Here is a 16,716-nt window from a genome sequence, read left to right as displayed (position 1 = left end):
ATACAGTCTTGTCATCTATACATATTACAGATATCTTCTCCCACTCTGTGGCTTGCCTTTTTATTCTACCAACGTTCTTGGAAGTTTTCACTTTCAATATTTTCCAATTTATCAGTCTCTAAGGTTAATCTTTTTTTTATGTCCAATTTAAGAAATCTTAGCCTACAGTAACATCAAGAAGATATTCTCCCAGAAGAAAACAAAAGCTTTACTGTTTTATCTTTCATGTTTCGACTAAATCTAGTGGAGATTTTTGTGTATGGCATGGTTGAATTTAATCTTCTTTAATTTAAAATCATTATTAGGGATGCCTCGCTCAGTTGGTAAAGCATGCGACTCTTCATCTCAGAGTCGTGAGTTCAAGCCCCAAGTGAGTGTGGAGCCTACTAAAAATTAAAAAAATAATAAATAAAATCATTATTAGACCTACCCATCAGAGTCAAAAGTTTCTAATATGTCTTTATTTTTCCATGCTTACTTTTTCCAAATTACCTGGTTTCATTACCCATATACTATAAGCCATTGGTTTTTAGCCATCAGAAGATGACTATCCTGGTGAAAATGCTGTCTAAATACTTTCCCTCCATTTATGTACACTTATAAAAGATCAGTGGAACCCACTGAATCAATGTGCAGACTATGTTGGGCAAAGTGAAAACAATTTTCCTGGTAGCTTTAAGTGAGCCAGTGGCAAACCATGGAGTAGCAAAAAATTATGGCCTGTCAAAGAGACAGTAGGGTGTAGTGGTGAGGAAACCAACTCAGTTGCTACCTTGCTATGTGAGCTTCAGCATCACTTACTCCCCCAAACCTCAGAACTAGAAAACAGTGATAAAACTACCTACCTTTTTGGATTACCTCACAGATCTAGCTCGATAATTTTGATAAAGTGCGTAACACATCTAATAAAAGGAAACCAGTACTGTTCATCTGGCTGTTCAAAACATGCAAGGATTATAAAATTGAAACAGAAATAGAAAAGTCTAATTCTGCAGGTAAACACTGATATAAAAGCAAGGTGACTACCTGCTGAGGCTGGCAGGCCTTTGTGATATGCTTATTAATATAGAAAGAAAAATGTTGCCTATATTTAAACCAGAACAATACCACCTTTGAAAAATATAAATACAAAAAAAAGTGTTCTGCAGTAAAATGTCATTATAACTACAGGTTCTTAATTTAGGAAAAGAATTCTTAAGATTTAAGACATTTAAATGCTACGTCTGGTCTAAACAAATCAAAAACCCTCTTCAAAAAAACCCTCTTCCACTGGGTGCCTGGCTGGTTCAGTCATAGAGCACGCGACTCTTTGGGGTTGCGAGTTTGAGCACCATGTTGTGTGTAGAGATTACTTAAAAAATAAATCTTAGAAAAAAGTTTCCATTAATTTTATTTTGATTTAGCAAAAATTCTTAATATAGTTAGAAATCTGGAGCTTTGTATATAGATACACACACTGATGTGTCATATGGACAAGGCCAAGACAAAACTAATAATCTACAAACTGAAGTAAAGAAATTAAGAACAACGAATTAATGGGCCTTTGGGCTTCTAGCCAGAACAAAAAATAGTAACAAAGTTGTGACTGCATTATATTTCACAAGGAAATAGATAAAAAGAACAAAGTACTAAAAGTGACATGGTAAATACCACTCTCTTACGTTTCATTTTTTTTTTAAGCTTATTTGAGATAGAGGAAGAGGGAGAAAGTGAGCACAAGTGGGGGAAGGGCAGAGAGAGGAGACCAAGCAGGTTCTGCACTGTCAGCGCAGAGCCCAATGCAGGGCTGGACCTCTCAAACCGTGAGATCATGATCTGGGCTGAAATCAAGCCACACACTTAACCAACTGAGCCCAGGCACCACTTTTATGTTTCATTTTCAAAATGATAAAAATGTTGGGGTGCCTAGGTGGCTCAGTCATTTGTGCCTGACTCTCGATTTTGGCTCAGGTCATGATCTCACGGTTCAAGAGATCGAGCCCCACGTCAGGCTCCGTGCTGCCATGGTGGAATCTGCTTGGGATTCTTTCTCCCTCTCTCTCTGTCCCTCTCCCACTTCCTTCTCTCTCTCTTTCTCTCTCAAAATAAATAAGCTTAACAAAAATAATACAAATAAAAAAATAAAAATGATACAAGTTTTAAGGTCAATTTAAATAGAACGGTTATCTACTAAGCAGCAACTCAATAATCTCTGCCCTCCAAAAATTCAAAGGTTAATGGGGAAAATATTAATTTACTAAGAGAATCATATTTTAAGTTTTCCCGCATTTTAATAATTATCTAATTTTCCAAAAAGAAACAAAAAAAACAGATTCACATCCACATAGAAATACTCTCCCTTCCCAGTGCCCTTGTAACAAAATTTTCTTCTGTTTCCTTTATCTTTAATTACAAACCTGGGTCTAGGCCACAAAGGTAACCAGAATCTGTTATGAGGCAGCTTAGTATTTAACAGTGCTTAGAACGTAAGAGCATAAGCTTTGGCAAGCATGTCTCTATTAAAATTCCAGCTTAGCCTCTATGAAATCTAGGGCAAGTTATTTAACTCTAAATCTCAGTTTCTTCATCTGGACATAATAATGGTACCTATGCCATACAGTCGTTTTAGTGATGAATATATATAGGGGCGCCTGGGGGGCTCAGGAGGTTAAGCATCCAACTTTGGCTCAGGTCATGATATCACAGTCTGTGAATTTGAGCCCCCCATCGGCTCAGTGCTGACAGCTCAGAGCCTGGAGCCTGCCTTCAGATTCTGTCTCCCTCTCTCTGTCTGCCCCTCCCCCACTCATGCTCTGTCTCTGTCTCTCCCTCTCTCAAAAATAAACATTAAAAAAAAATTAAACATATATTGATGAAAATAAAGCCACACTCAATGACAAGAAAATGAACTCTTGGAGGACAAAGGCCAAAGAAATCAAGTTGAAGCTATCTTGGGAATACATAAGCAGGGTATTAAGTTGAGACTCTCATGAGAGAATTCAAGCACATAAAACAATCAAAAATCGGGGCACCTGGGTGGCTCAGTCAGTTGAGCGTCCAACTTCGGCTCAGGTCATGATCTCACAGCTCGAGTTCGAGCCCCGCATCAGGCTCTGTGCTGACAGCTCAGAGCCTGGAGCCTGCTTCAAATTCTGTGTCTCCCTCTCTCTCTGCCGCTACCCCACTTGTGCTGTCTCTCTCTCAAAAATAAAATAAAACATTAAAAAAAAATGAATACACATAAAGGGCTTAGAACAATGTCTCCCTTCAAGAATATGTATGTTGGCTAGTATTATAATATACACATATGGAGAAATAAAAATATGCCTTAGGTAAAACAGAAGCCACAAAATATCCTTAAGCAGTATCACTTACGTGGCAGACCCACCCCCCCCACTTTATTTTAAAAAATATATATTTTTTAAGAGACAGAGTGTGTGGGGGGGAGAGGCAGAGAGAGAAGGAGTCACAGAATCCAAAGCAGACTCCAGGCTCTGAGCTGTCAGCAGAGCCTGACGAGGGGCTCAAACTCATAGACCATAAGATCATGACCTGAGCTGAAGTCAGACACTTAACTAATTGAGTCACCCAGGAGCCCCCCACCCTCCCTTTAGAGTTTTGTTTTTAGGTAAAATATAATTATTTTTTTCTGAGTTTGAGGATTTCTATCAGATTTCAGCAGAAAATCTATAACATTAAGTGAAATATGTAAATGTTAAATAGACATATCATAAGATAGAAAAAGTCTTAAACCCCAAAATAGGAGGCACAAATTTAAGAATACTAATAATATGGCAAGAGATCTAAAAAAAAAATTGTTTTTAGTCAGCAGCAAGATGTTCTAGAGAGATACTGGTTTAGCTCAAGCCAAGAATCAAAAAAACGCCACTAAAAATGTACCAGAAGAGGGGCGCCTGGGTGGCTCAGTTGGCTGAGCATCCAACTTCAGCTCAGGTCATGATCTCACACTCCATGAGTTCGAGCCTTGCGTCGGGCTCTGTGCTGACAGCTTAGAGCCTGAAGCCTGCTTTGGATTCTGTGTCTCCCTCTCTCTCTGCCCCTCTCCTGCTCATGCTCTGTCTTTCTGTCTCAATAATAAATAAATAAAAACATTAAAAAAAAAATGTACCAGAAGAGCTGGGGAAGGCAAACTGAACTTAAAACCAGATCAATGGCCTTTGAAGAACATGATGAATACAGCCTAGGGACACTCTCCAGTACGTACTACTGCATGGAGATTCAGGATCTTCAAAATACGGTGCTTAAGGTGTGTAAATGGCACTCAACTTGGAATATGACTGGGTTCTGGACCGAATTTCCACCAAACCTGACCTGGACGCTAACATGCCGATGAGGACAGTCTTAGTAAAAACAGAGCCATTTATTGTGCATTTACCTCGTACCAGTACTTTACACAGATTAAACTCTCAACCTCAGCATGTAAAAATTAAAAGTTGATGAGAGGGCAATCTGTCTTCTACTCTCACATCAAAATGATTCTAAAAGAGTTCACATCAAGGATTCTTTCTATGTGACTTATTTCTGTTTTTCTTAAAAAAAAAAAAAAAGGTTAATGATAATAGCCAAAATCTATTGAGTACATGTTATTATGTCATTGCTATGGTTCCAGGCGCTTTAAATATATTATTTTATTTACTCCTTCATGGTAAGTCATAAGGCAGATACTTTTATTATCGGCCACTTACAGCAAGAAAGGTTCTAGATTAGCAAAAAGTCAACTAACTACTAACCCGGGTAAGTAGAAGAAAGTCTCACTGCAGAACCCAAATTCTTATTCACTAGGCATACTGCCTCCAACAACAGGAAATAGTACTTGATTTTAATGTAGTAAGTAGTTACTTAGAAAATTTGGAAAATACAGAATAGTATAAAGCAAAAACTAACTTTCAATACTTCTACCACCCACATGAACACAGAATTGTGCAAAGCGGACTTCTTGTACCATAGGAAACTTAATTATATTGGAGCCCTTCCATTAAAATGACTTAATATGATTTGTATGTTGGATTTAGAAGTCTAAGGAAGAACCAGGGTTTTCAACCAAATATTAATTTTGGTTTTTTTAATGTTTATTTTTAAGAGAGAGAGAGAGAGAGAGCATATACGCACACAAGCAGGGGAGGGGCAGAGACAGAGGGACAGAGGATTCTAAGCAGACTCCATGCTGACAGCAGAAAGCCTGAGGCAGGGCTCAAATTCACAAACTGTGAGCCAACCTCACAAACTCATAGACCTGAGCCAAAGTTGGACAATCAACCAACTGAGCCACCCAGGTGCCCAAAATACTAATTTTGAAAATGAAAATAGCCTCTGAATCATTTCCTTCTGTGCACAAAAGCAACTCGTGAGATTATTAAAATTATATTTAAACTTACAAGCAAAAGCTGATCTAAAAATCATATCTGATCTTGAAAAATATTCTCCCACATATAATTAAAAAATGTTCTTCCATGTATATGGTACAATTGATATGACTTAGAACAAAATAAAATAAATGCAAAACCTAGAAAGATTTTCCTTATATAATTTTAACTAGTCAATACAGAGGGCATACTGGAAAATCACCATTTGGCAAACGCCACAACACTAATTCTTCAGGCAAGAATCATTGATACAAACTGAAATTAATGACCAAAAAGATGATTAGATAAAGGATATTTACATCATCTCAAAATTATTCCCCATAAGATACTTTCAAGCACAAAGAGATAACAGAAGTTTACAGTAGACGAACCTGGCAGGCACGGTCTTAACCAAGGGGTCGGAATAAATATTATAGTGAGACAAAATGAGATCTTGTCCCTCTTGATACGATGCACTGCAAAGGATGTTAACAGCACTTCTGTGGTATACTCAAACTGAGGAATATTCTATAAAATAATGGGCTTGTACTCTTCAAAGGCTCCAGATATGAAAGACATGGAATGCATGAAAGACAAAGATGAACTATTACAGAGTCAGGGAGACTCATGAGACGTGAAAACTAAATGCAGTACGTGACTTGAATTAAACTCTGAATGAGAAAAATGACAATAACGGGACAACTGGCAAGTTTTGAATGAGGTCTGCAGATTAGATAATAGTATTATATCAATGTTGATTTCCCGATTTTAGTCATTATACTGTGGTTATAGAAGATGTTAAATTTAGGGAATCTGGGTGAAGGTATGATATGCAAGAATTCTTTGTATTGTACTTGTCACTCTTTTGTAAGCATGAAATAATTTCAACATATGTTTTTGAAAACTTTAAAGAAGAAGAAAATCTGAAAACCCAAGCTTAATGAGTCTCCTCCTGTATTACCAATTCCTCCCTGAAAACCAACCATCCTACCCTGGCAAATTAGGAATTCACCTTAAGTCAAAGAAAAACACCAAGATAAGTTGAGTTTTTCTCTCTCTCTCAAACCTACTTTAAAAGGAGAAAAAAATAAATCTTATTTTTTTCTAGTTCCAAAATTCTGACTTTAAGTACCTGAGTTCCAAAATACTTTCTTTACAGGTGTGCCTGAGTGGCTCAGTTGGCTGAGCGTCAGGTCAGGTCATGATCTCACGGTGAGTTTGAGCCCCACTTCGGGCTCGCGGCTGTCAGCAGGGAGCCCACATCAGATCTTCTGTCGCCCTCTCTCTCTCTCTGCCCCTCCCCCACTCACACTTTCTCTCTCAAAAATAAACATTAAAAAACTTTTTTTAAATACTTTCTTCACCACTAGAAATTGCATAATAACATATTTACCATGTTCTAGGCCCTATGCCAACTATACACATTAGCTCTCATTCTTACAACAATGTTGTTAAGGTAGGTATGCCTATCAGCACCTACAGACGAGAGAATTGGGAATGGATAAGTGGATACAGTTAAGTAATTTGCTCAAAGTTATATAACTGTTAGATGGCAAGAGGCAGTATTCAAATCCATGCCATTTGACTCCAAACACCAACCTGACTCTATGATGCCTCCCTAGAGGGTGGCTGAAAAGTTAACAGGTAAATTAGAAAAGAATCTTCAAATTCAATACCAAGATTTATCACGAAGCAGCAGTGTAAATAAGTGAAAAGTGAATATATTTCCAATTTTGGGAAATAGACTTCTCAGTAAAAATAAGATAGAAAACGAATTGTTTATAGAAACATTTTTTGGTTTCTTACATGTATATGAGAAATGAATCTTACTGAAAACAGAAACTTTTAATACTCAGGTTAAAGTATGGTGTAGCAAGTGTAAATTTTCCTGAAATGATCCCAAGTAATCACTCTGGATTGCTGGCAAAATAAGCCAACTGGGCCAGGGCTCCCTCTTTCGTCAGAAGAGGAACTGCACCAGAACTCATCCTCCCATGGACCAGCGGTTTATCTCCCGGCACCCGCCGCCCAGGGGAGCTGCAACTTCCCAAAGTCCCTAAGTGCTGGTCAGCTGATCTTCCTAGATAATTCTTAAAAATAACCTAGAGAGCCCAAATTTGATGCAGTATGCTACTTAACAAGGTGCTTTCAAGCACAGCCTTATAATAAAAGAGAACAATGACACGGGGTGGTAGGCAGTGAGGCTTCCACTGGCATACCATTCTATGTCCAGCAGCACCCACCTAGCACAATTTCCTATGTGATAAAGGGAAGATCACGGGATCTTTCTTCACTTAAGTATTCTTGACTTACAAGTTCCTCCAATTAGGTCAATTTCTTAGTGGCTAACTCTATCACCATATAAAATTCATTCTAAGCACACAACATAGAGGATAAAAAGATTAACAAATTCTCATAAAAATAAGATAAAATAGAACTTCCTTATCCAATTCAATTTGCATACTAATGGAATAATACTTTGTATGCCTTCCTTATAAATATACGCTTTAATGGTAAAGTTAGCTAAAAACCACTGTCTACTACACGTCAGTCATTTAGCCATAAGCTTCATGTATCTTTTTTGATGCTTATACCTACTCTATAGGTTGGCATTATTATTATCACTCCATTTTGTAGATGAGGTCAATGAAGGTCAAAGAGGTTAAGTAACTTGCACAAAGTTACACAGCCAGTACAGGGGCAGAGGCTCAATGATGTTAACCATAACTAGCTTGCTTTAATTCACTGATCTTTCTAACAACCTCATGAAGTTTATAGGCAGCAAATTAAAATAGGCACCCTTGGGGCACCTGGGTGAGCATCTGATGACTCTTGATTTCAGCTCAGGTCATGATCCCAGCGTTGTGGGATCAAGCCCTACATCTGGCTCCATGCTGAGTGTGGAGGCTGCTTAAGACTTTCTCTCTTTCTCTCTCTCTCTCTCTCTCTCTCTCTCTCTGCCCCTCCTCCAACTCGTGTGCACACACACTTTCTCCCTCTCTAAAATATAAATGGATGAAGGAAGGAAGGAAGGAAGGAAGGAAGGAAGGAAGGAAGGAATAAATAAGTACATTAAATAGGCATGCTTTATACAGGTGAAAAAATTCAAGGTCTATTAAAATCAAACGACAAGCTCAATCAGCATCAGCAGCCATAAGTAAAATAATTTCACAAAAGTCGGTCTAACGTTCAGTACCACAGCAACAACAAATGCTACACATGGAGCTCTGGTTTATATACATATTATAACACCATGTATGATCAAACATCTTTTTTAACCTAAAGAAAAGTTCAGCTGTTAGTGTAATAGGGAAGGACAGGATAAAATAGGCAGAGAGGGAAAGGTTAGGACCTGAGGTCCCTGGGTGGGGAAAAACACATATTTTGTAACAGTACTAGGAGTGTCTAACCACAGCAAACCCCCTTGGGTGTAAGGTTCCTCTTAAGAATGTAACAGAGCCCACCTACTCCCCGCCTCAGGTTCCCCTCAGGAATTTGACAATCAAGGTACCTAACTAAAAAAAGTAAACCATGAAACTTATGTTATACGAGGGACAGTACGACCAGTCTGACCCCTCACACAATGGAGTCGAGCCAATCAGGAATGGACAACCCAGCACCTAGAGCTATCAAGCCAATAAGGGTAGAACCTGAGAAGGAACTAGGGGGAAGGGACGAAGGGGGGCTGATCAGAACCTTATCAAACAAGGACCCTGGCCTTATGTTCCGGGTATTCATTTTCTAATGCCCCCCTCTCTGTAAAGAGAGCTCTCCTAATACTCTTCTTTTCTTGCACTCTAATAACTTTTGCCTGCTCCTCAATTTTTGTCCACCTCTTTCATCCTGCAAAGTGGCAAGACAACGAATCCCGAGTATTGAGGTAGAAAATCCTGCAACATTAGTACTCAATTTTGTCCTGACTACAACCAAACAAGACCTGATGCTGAGGTAATTGCTACATGCGGTACAGAAAACTGTAATAGAATTTGGAATTATCTAGTGAACTTTTATGCCTCCATTTATTATCAGCTTGGCATAATAAATTAATTGAGGACAATATGACTGCTTATAAATAACTCAACCAACCACTGTCAATATTTAATGAACCTCTCATTCTCACTCTGTAAATATTTTAACGCTTCCAATGAAGACATGCTACAACAGAAAGACTAAAAAAAGCCAGGTATCAAGTCTGAAATTTGCTTATATGGCAGTCAATATCACACTCGAATAGTATGTATCAGAAACAAAAAGGATCACCATTTCCCCAACTTACTTACAAAGAATTAAAAAAAGAGACAAAAGAAAACAGAGGCTGATGGTACTCAATTTGGTGATACAGTGGCCTAAATTCCACAGGGAGTTTAGTGATGATGCCTTCTCTCAGATTTCACAAAAGATAAAAAGTCAAATCTGGGACAGCATATGCATACCTCAGAAACACAAAACCTCTGCATAAAAATACATGCTCCCAATGATCATTTAAATGGTATCATTTTCAACATTGAAAAAAAAGCAAAATCTAGCATATTTCTGAATTATATGATGACGTTTGGGACATCTGGGGGGCTCAGTCAGTTAAGCTTCTGATTTCGGCTCAGGTCATGGTCTCACAGTTCATGAGTTCGAGCCCCACATTGGGCTGTCTGCTATCAGCACAGAGCCTGCTTGGGATCCTCTGTCCCCCATCCCTCTCTGCCCCTCCCCTGCTTGGGCTCTCTCTCTCAAAATAAATCAATAAACTTATTTAAAATAGATAGATAGGGGCGCCTGGGTGGCTCAGTTGGTTAAGCGTCTGACTTCGGCTCAGGTCATGATCTCACAGTCTGTGAGTTCGAGCCCCGCGTCAGGCTCTGTGCTGACAGCTCAGAGCCTGGAGCCTGCTTCCGATTCTGAGTCTCCCTCTCTCTCTCTGACCCTCCCCCATTCATGCTCTGTCTCTCTCTGTCTCAAAAATAAGTAAACATTAAAAAAATTAAAAAAATAAAATAAAATAAAATAAATAGATAGATAGATAGATAGATAGATGTTTTGTTTTCCTGATCAATTCTTTAAAGAATATACAAGACCAAGAAGTTTTGATCTAAACTCTCTTGATTTATAATTTTCCATTTCTACTTTTAACATTACACTTGACTTTCCTGAAGCTAGAGAGAGGATGGACGAAGCAAGAAAATCAGCTCTAACTAAGCTTCTGATTAGCTGTTTCACGAAACAGAAGAAGCTATAAGCTATTCCCTTCCAACTTTGTTCATTCAACCAACATTTTTAAAGTGACTGCCTCATGCATGCTCAGCACTCCCTCTGAAGTATTTAACGATCCCTGGTAATCACAGGGGAAAGACAGCAACCACAGAACCTCCAACATGTTGGTGGTAAGCGGTAAATTTAATTGTCCCTGTAAGGGAAGTTACAGAACTTTTTTTTATGACATGACAGATCAACATTTGATAACTCAATTGGACTCTCTTAGAATAACAGCTCTAAGCTACATTAGTAATAGGAAAGTGACACAATACTCCTGAAATCTTCTTTTCTGTGTCTTACCTAGTATCAAGAGAAATTATCAACATTTGAACAGTAATGGCTAAAATATCTTACAAAACACAGACCCAGTTTCCACTTTCCAGAAAGGTGTGATAGAATTTATTTCAGATTTGATGCAGGATATTTGTTCTTTGACAACTCCCCATATAATTCTCTTCTGAGATATAACCACTAAACTATCGTAACCATTAAGATCAGTCACAGAAACAAAGAAATAATGATGATGGCTTAAATCCCAGGACACAAATATAAAATACTTCTGATTGGTCTCTAGGAAAATTCATATTTGTTTTAGTCTTTCTTAACTGCAATCTTTCTCTTACAGAGTAAATTTGAAACAGATTGCTTTTCTCCTTTTTTTCCTCTTGTAACATTAGTAGCTAGCTCAAGGAAATAAAAAAGTGTTTTGGAATGTACTGTGTATGTCTACCACTCCCTTCAGTTGTGGACAAGTGAGAGAGAAATAGAAAACACAGTTTCATGTTAACAAATCATTTTCTAAAAAACACAAAGTTTCTATGAAATAATAGTGTAATGAATTAACTACTACCTATATGGGATAAACCAAGAAATGTGTTAATGAACAAAGTTAAAAGGCAATGCAATACTGGGTTCTGATTAACCCTTAACTGTTACCTAATTCATACATAAGTAAGTTTGCTTCTTTTTTCTTTACTAGAAAAGCCTTTGGGAAAACAAAACACAATAAAACTTAGCAGCGTTTCTCACGGAGGCCCCAGGAGGAAATTAAGTAGCTGTCTAAGGGCTCGTGAGGCATATTCACCTCAAACTCAAAATTTCTTTGAAGTTTCCTCTTACAGCTTTAAATACTATAAAAATTTCTATTCTACCTCATATTACAAACATATATATCTTAAAGGCATCATTTCTTCGCCACCAATTAAAAAATGAAAGAGCAGGGGCTACTGGGTGGCTCAGTCAGTTGACCGTCGGACTTCAGCTCAGGTCATGATCTCACAGTTCGTGGGTTCGAGCCCCACATAGGGCTCTGTGCTGACAGCCGAGTCGGCTTTGGATTCTGTGTCTCCCCCTCTTTCTGTCCCACCCCTGCTTGTGCTCTCTCTCAAAAACAAATTTTTAAAAAATGGGGAAAAAAAAAAAAAAGAGCAAGAATGTCTGCTATGATCACTTTGTGGCTTCATGGAACTCAGACACCCACCTCTTTCTCAAAACCTAGTTTGAAAATTATGGATCAAGAGTAATTTGGCATATGAAATGCTCCATTTATCACTTGTCCTTTTTTTTTCTTCCATTATTAACAATATTTGATACCAAAAGCCTTAATCTGGCCACTTTTACTGTTCTTAAGCTTTGGAACTCAGAATTACTGCCAAAGTTTTCTGCTTTGGTTAATTTCTCATTACCCTATCATATTAACTAGATCTCTAAGCATGCCCCCTTTGTGCCGACTGCAAAACCATGAAACTTATTTGGCACAAAAAAACTTCTTTTTTACATGCAGCTTTCTCCAATTGACCATCATGTGCCTACACCATGCCCCTATGTTTTTGCCCTGTCTGGGGCCAAGAAAGAGAAAGAAAATGTATGTTCAGAGCACTCCTTCACGATAATCTTACTCCAGCACAATTATTTGTAGCAGTTACATTTGTTTATTGTGCCAGAGTTAGTTTTAACTATCACAAACAAAAGGTACAAAAAATCTCAAGTGTATACACAGCTTCATGACTTTCGCCAATGGAATCAGTGCTCAGATAAAAAAAATAAATAAACAAAATAAAATATCACTAGCACGTAGCAACTAAATTTTATTTTTCTAGCAAACTCCTTGTGCCCCTCCCCTGCTCATGCTCTGTCCCAAAATAAGTAAGCAAACATTTTTTAAAAATTAAAAAAGAAAAAAAAAAAGAACAAACACAAAGGTTCTGAGGTGGAGGCACGGCTGGTGTTATTTGAGAAACAGCAAGCTGGCCACAGGGGCTGGAGCAAAAGGGAGAAAGAGAGAAGATGAAGTAAGAGAAGCAGAAGGGTACAGGGAGAGGAGTCAGAGCCTGTGGGGCCTCATGGGTCAATCGTAAGGAATCTGGATTTTACTCGGAGCTAGAAGGAAAGCCACCGGAGAATTCAGAATGTAAGAGGTGACCTATTTCAACAGTATCGCCAGCTGTTTTGCTAAGAAAAGATGAAACAGAAAAGACAGTGGAAGCAGGAAGAACATCAGGAACCTATGTTAACAGTCTAGGCAAGAGCCAACGGAGGCCTGGACCGGCGTGGTGGCCGTGCAGATAGTGTGTGGTCACATTCTGTGTCTCCTACGGGACTTGCTGAAGAAGAGGTCAGAGAGACCAGGCGACTAAAATGAAGCACCTCTAGGGGCAGGTGAAAAGCAGGCGAGTGCAGTGGCCCAGAAGCCAGGTTGGCAAGTAAAGAATCTTAATCAAATAAAGGAGGACTGATGAGAACCTCTGGATTTAGCAACAACAGAGCTGAAAACCTGAATGGAGTATGTTTAAAAAGAGTGAAGAAGAGAAGAAAAATCTGAAACCGTGTGTGCTGACACCTTGTTTAAGGCATTCTGACAGAAAGGGAGGGAAAGACAGGGGGCAGTGGCTGAAGGGGGAAGTAGGGGTAGGACTTCTTTCAAGATGGGAGAACGTACTAGAGCTGGTGGGAATGACTGGGGAGAGAGAGGGAAAAGGATTCAGGAGAGAGAGGGAGAAGTGCTAGAGCCATGGGGAGGAGACTGCTTCGTAAGTGGGTGAGCTGGTCTTAGGCAGGAGCATGGGGAGTTCCTCCCTCACAGGAGAGAAAGCAGAGTGCATGGACCCAGATGTGGAGTCTATGGAAGTTCTCTTCTGATGGCTTCAGTTCTCTCAGTGAAGGAGGAAGCAAGACGCCAGAAGTGCCAGAGCTTTGACAAAGGAGAACCTACCAGTTGACCAGGAGTCTGGGAGATGGAGGGATCAGGGAAATATGATTACTGGGTAGCATTAAGGACTCACCGAGGTTGGAGATCATAAATTTAAATTTATAAATTTAAACTTAAAATTTAAAGTGAGACCTGTAGCTTCACAGAGCTAGAACAAACAATCCTAAAATTTGTATGGAACCAGAAAAGACCCCGAATAGCCAAAGCAATCTTGAAAAAGAAAAACAAAGCTGGAGGCATCACAATCCCGGACTTCAAGCTGTCTTACAAAACTGTAATCATCAAGACAGTATGGTACTGGCACAACAACAGACACTCAGATCAGTGGAACAGAATAGAGAACCCAGAAATGGACCCACAAACATATGGCCAACTAATCTTTGACAAAGCAGGAAAAAATATCCAATGGAATCAAGACAGTCACTTCAGCAAGTGATGCTGGGAAAACTGGACAGCGACATGCAGAAGAATGAACCTGGACCACTTTCTTACACCATACACAAAAATAAACTCAAAATGTAAGACATTTTGTAAGACAAAATGTAAGACAATTTCATGTAAGACATAAAAAATGCTCATCACTCATCATCAAGGAAACAGAAATCAAAACCACAATGAGATACCACCTCACATCTGTCAGAATGGCTACCATTAACAACTCAGGCAACAACAGATGTTGATGAGGATGTGGACAAAGAGGAACCCTTTTGCACTACTGGTGGGAATGCAAACTGGTGCAAGCTACTCTGGAAAACAGTATGGAGGTTCCGCAAAAAATTAAAATTAGAACTACCCTACAATCCAGCAATTGCACTACTAGGTATTTATCCAAGGGATACAGGTATGCTGTTTCAAAGGGGCACATGCACCCCAATGTTTATAGCAGCACTATCAACAATAGCCAAAGTATGGAAAGAGCCCAAATGTCCATCGATGGATGAATGGATAAAGAAGATGTGGTACACAGATACAATGGAGTATTACTCGGTGATCAAAAAGAATGAAATCTTGCCATTTGCAACTACGTGGATGGAACTGGAGGGTATTAGGCTAAGTGAAATTAGTCAGTCAGAGAAAGACAAGTATCATATGACTTCGCTCATGAGGACTTTAAGACACAGAACAGATGAACGTAAGGGAAGGGAAACAAAAATAATATAAAAACAGGGAGGGGGTACAACACATAAGAGACTCATAAATATCGAGAACAAACTGAGTGTTGCTGGAGGGGATGTGGGAGAGGGAGGGTGGGCTAAATGGGTAAGGGGCACTAAGGAATCTACTCCTGAAATCATTGTCACACCATATGCTAACTAACTTGGATGTAAATTAAAAAAATGAAATGAAATGAAAATAAGAGCAGCTGTGGGGTCTAGCCCCCACTCCAGCACTGACTTCTGCTTTCAGTGGGGATACAGGTGAGGAGCCACCATTCTTTTTAAAAAAAATTTTTTTTAATGTTTATTTATTTATTTATTTTTGAGAGGGAGAGAGACACAGAGTGCAAGCAGGGGAAGGGGGGAGAGAGAGAGAGAGAGAGAGAGAGGGAGGGAGGGAGGGAGGGAGGGAGGGAGGGAGGGAGAAGAGAGAGGGAGAGACAGAATCCGAAGCAGGCTCCAGGCTCCAAGCTGTCAGCACAGAGCCCAAAGCAGGGCTGGAATTCATGAACCGTGAGATCATGCCCTAGCCGGAGACACACTTAACTGACGGAGACACCCAGGTGCCCCAGGGATCCACCATTCTGAACTTTATTGTATTAGGCACTGATGGGTACTTTCAGTGGGGAATAAACCACTTTTTACTCTTTCAGATCTTTCTTCTCATATATATACCTCTGTATTTCTAAAAAATATACCCATATTCTGTTCTTTCTCGAAAAAAAAAAGTGAGACCTGTGGAATGGCTATGTTTGTTTTTTTTCTACAAGTACATTCAGACATCTGGATACAAAGGAGCTAAGTGTATACCAGACTATGATTTATCACGACTGACTATGGAATTGAAGCGGGGTAAGGAATATAAGACATCAGGAAGATGGACAGTAAAAAAAAAAAAAAAAAAAAAAAAAGCTAAGATTCAAAAGACTGAAGGTCCCAACAGGCTCAAGGAATTATTGCATTAATAGAAACTGCGATATGGAGAAAGGTGGTAGACAGAGGGGAAACTGAAATGGAGATTATGGAGAATGGCAGTTTGGATAAAAACAAGGTCTAGAAATGAACACCAGGTGCAGTAGAAGGCAAAAGTTCAATGAAAGGGAATACTCAGTCTGAAGACACCAGGGTACTGGGAGAATTAACCACATGAATACTGAATACTGAAATCACCAAGAATTAGAACACAAGTAGTACCAGTGACTGCCAGTGAGCTAAGAGTAAAATTTTTAGGAGACCCCATGGGTCTGCCATTTCTGCATATAATATAAGCAGAGGTACAGACTGCTATTTTTGCGGACTATCTTTTTAAGCAAGCCTGTATAAGAAAACAGCCCCAGAAAATAGAGAGTATTTCTCTCCAAAGCAACAGATAGGTTTATCTATACCCATGGAAGATATTCTTTTCCTCCAGGACATGGGCCGACATGATTAGTGTCCAGTATAAAAGATTCCAGTTCCTCTTCTATAACTCAATCCACTGTTTGTACAGGTATCATCTGGCCCTCTTAACGTCACCCTTTGGCAACTTTGGAGATTGGCGTGGGGATCCAGTGTAAGCAAATGCTGTTATTATGTCTACTGTTTGTGCTGTTCGGAATAAGTCCTTTGTTTCTAATCCAGAAGTCTCCTGTCCTCTGCTGGCATCCACGACACTGTGGTAGTGAACTTGTTAGCTTGCAAGTAGGGTAGAATCTCAGACCTTCGAAAGTTTTTGATAAAATCCCCAACAAATAGGAGGTGGGGATGAGAGGTTACTCAAACA

The 16,716-nt window shown here is 39.2% G+C and overlaps 1 protein-coding gene across 1 annotated transcript in view; it reads right to left on the bottom strand.

Moving 5' to 3' along the window:
- AP3S1 (adaptor related protein complex 3 subunit sigma 1) overlaps nt 1–16,716 on the bottom strand; it is a 72,085-nt gene that overhangs the window by 27,962 nt on the left and 27,407 nt on the right. The window lies entirely within an intron of this gene.

Source organism: Panthera tigris, chromosome A1 (assembly GCF_018350195.1).
Source record: "Panthera tigris isolate Pti1 chromosome A1, P.tigris_Pti1_mat1.1, whole genome shotgun sequence".
NCBI classification, from domain to species: Eukaryota; Metazoa; Chordata; class Mammalia; order Carnivora; family Felidae; genus Panthera; species Panthera tigris.
This window is presented reverse-complemented; position numbering and strand designations above follow the sequence as displayed.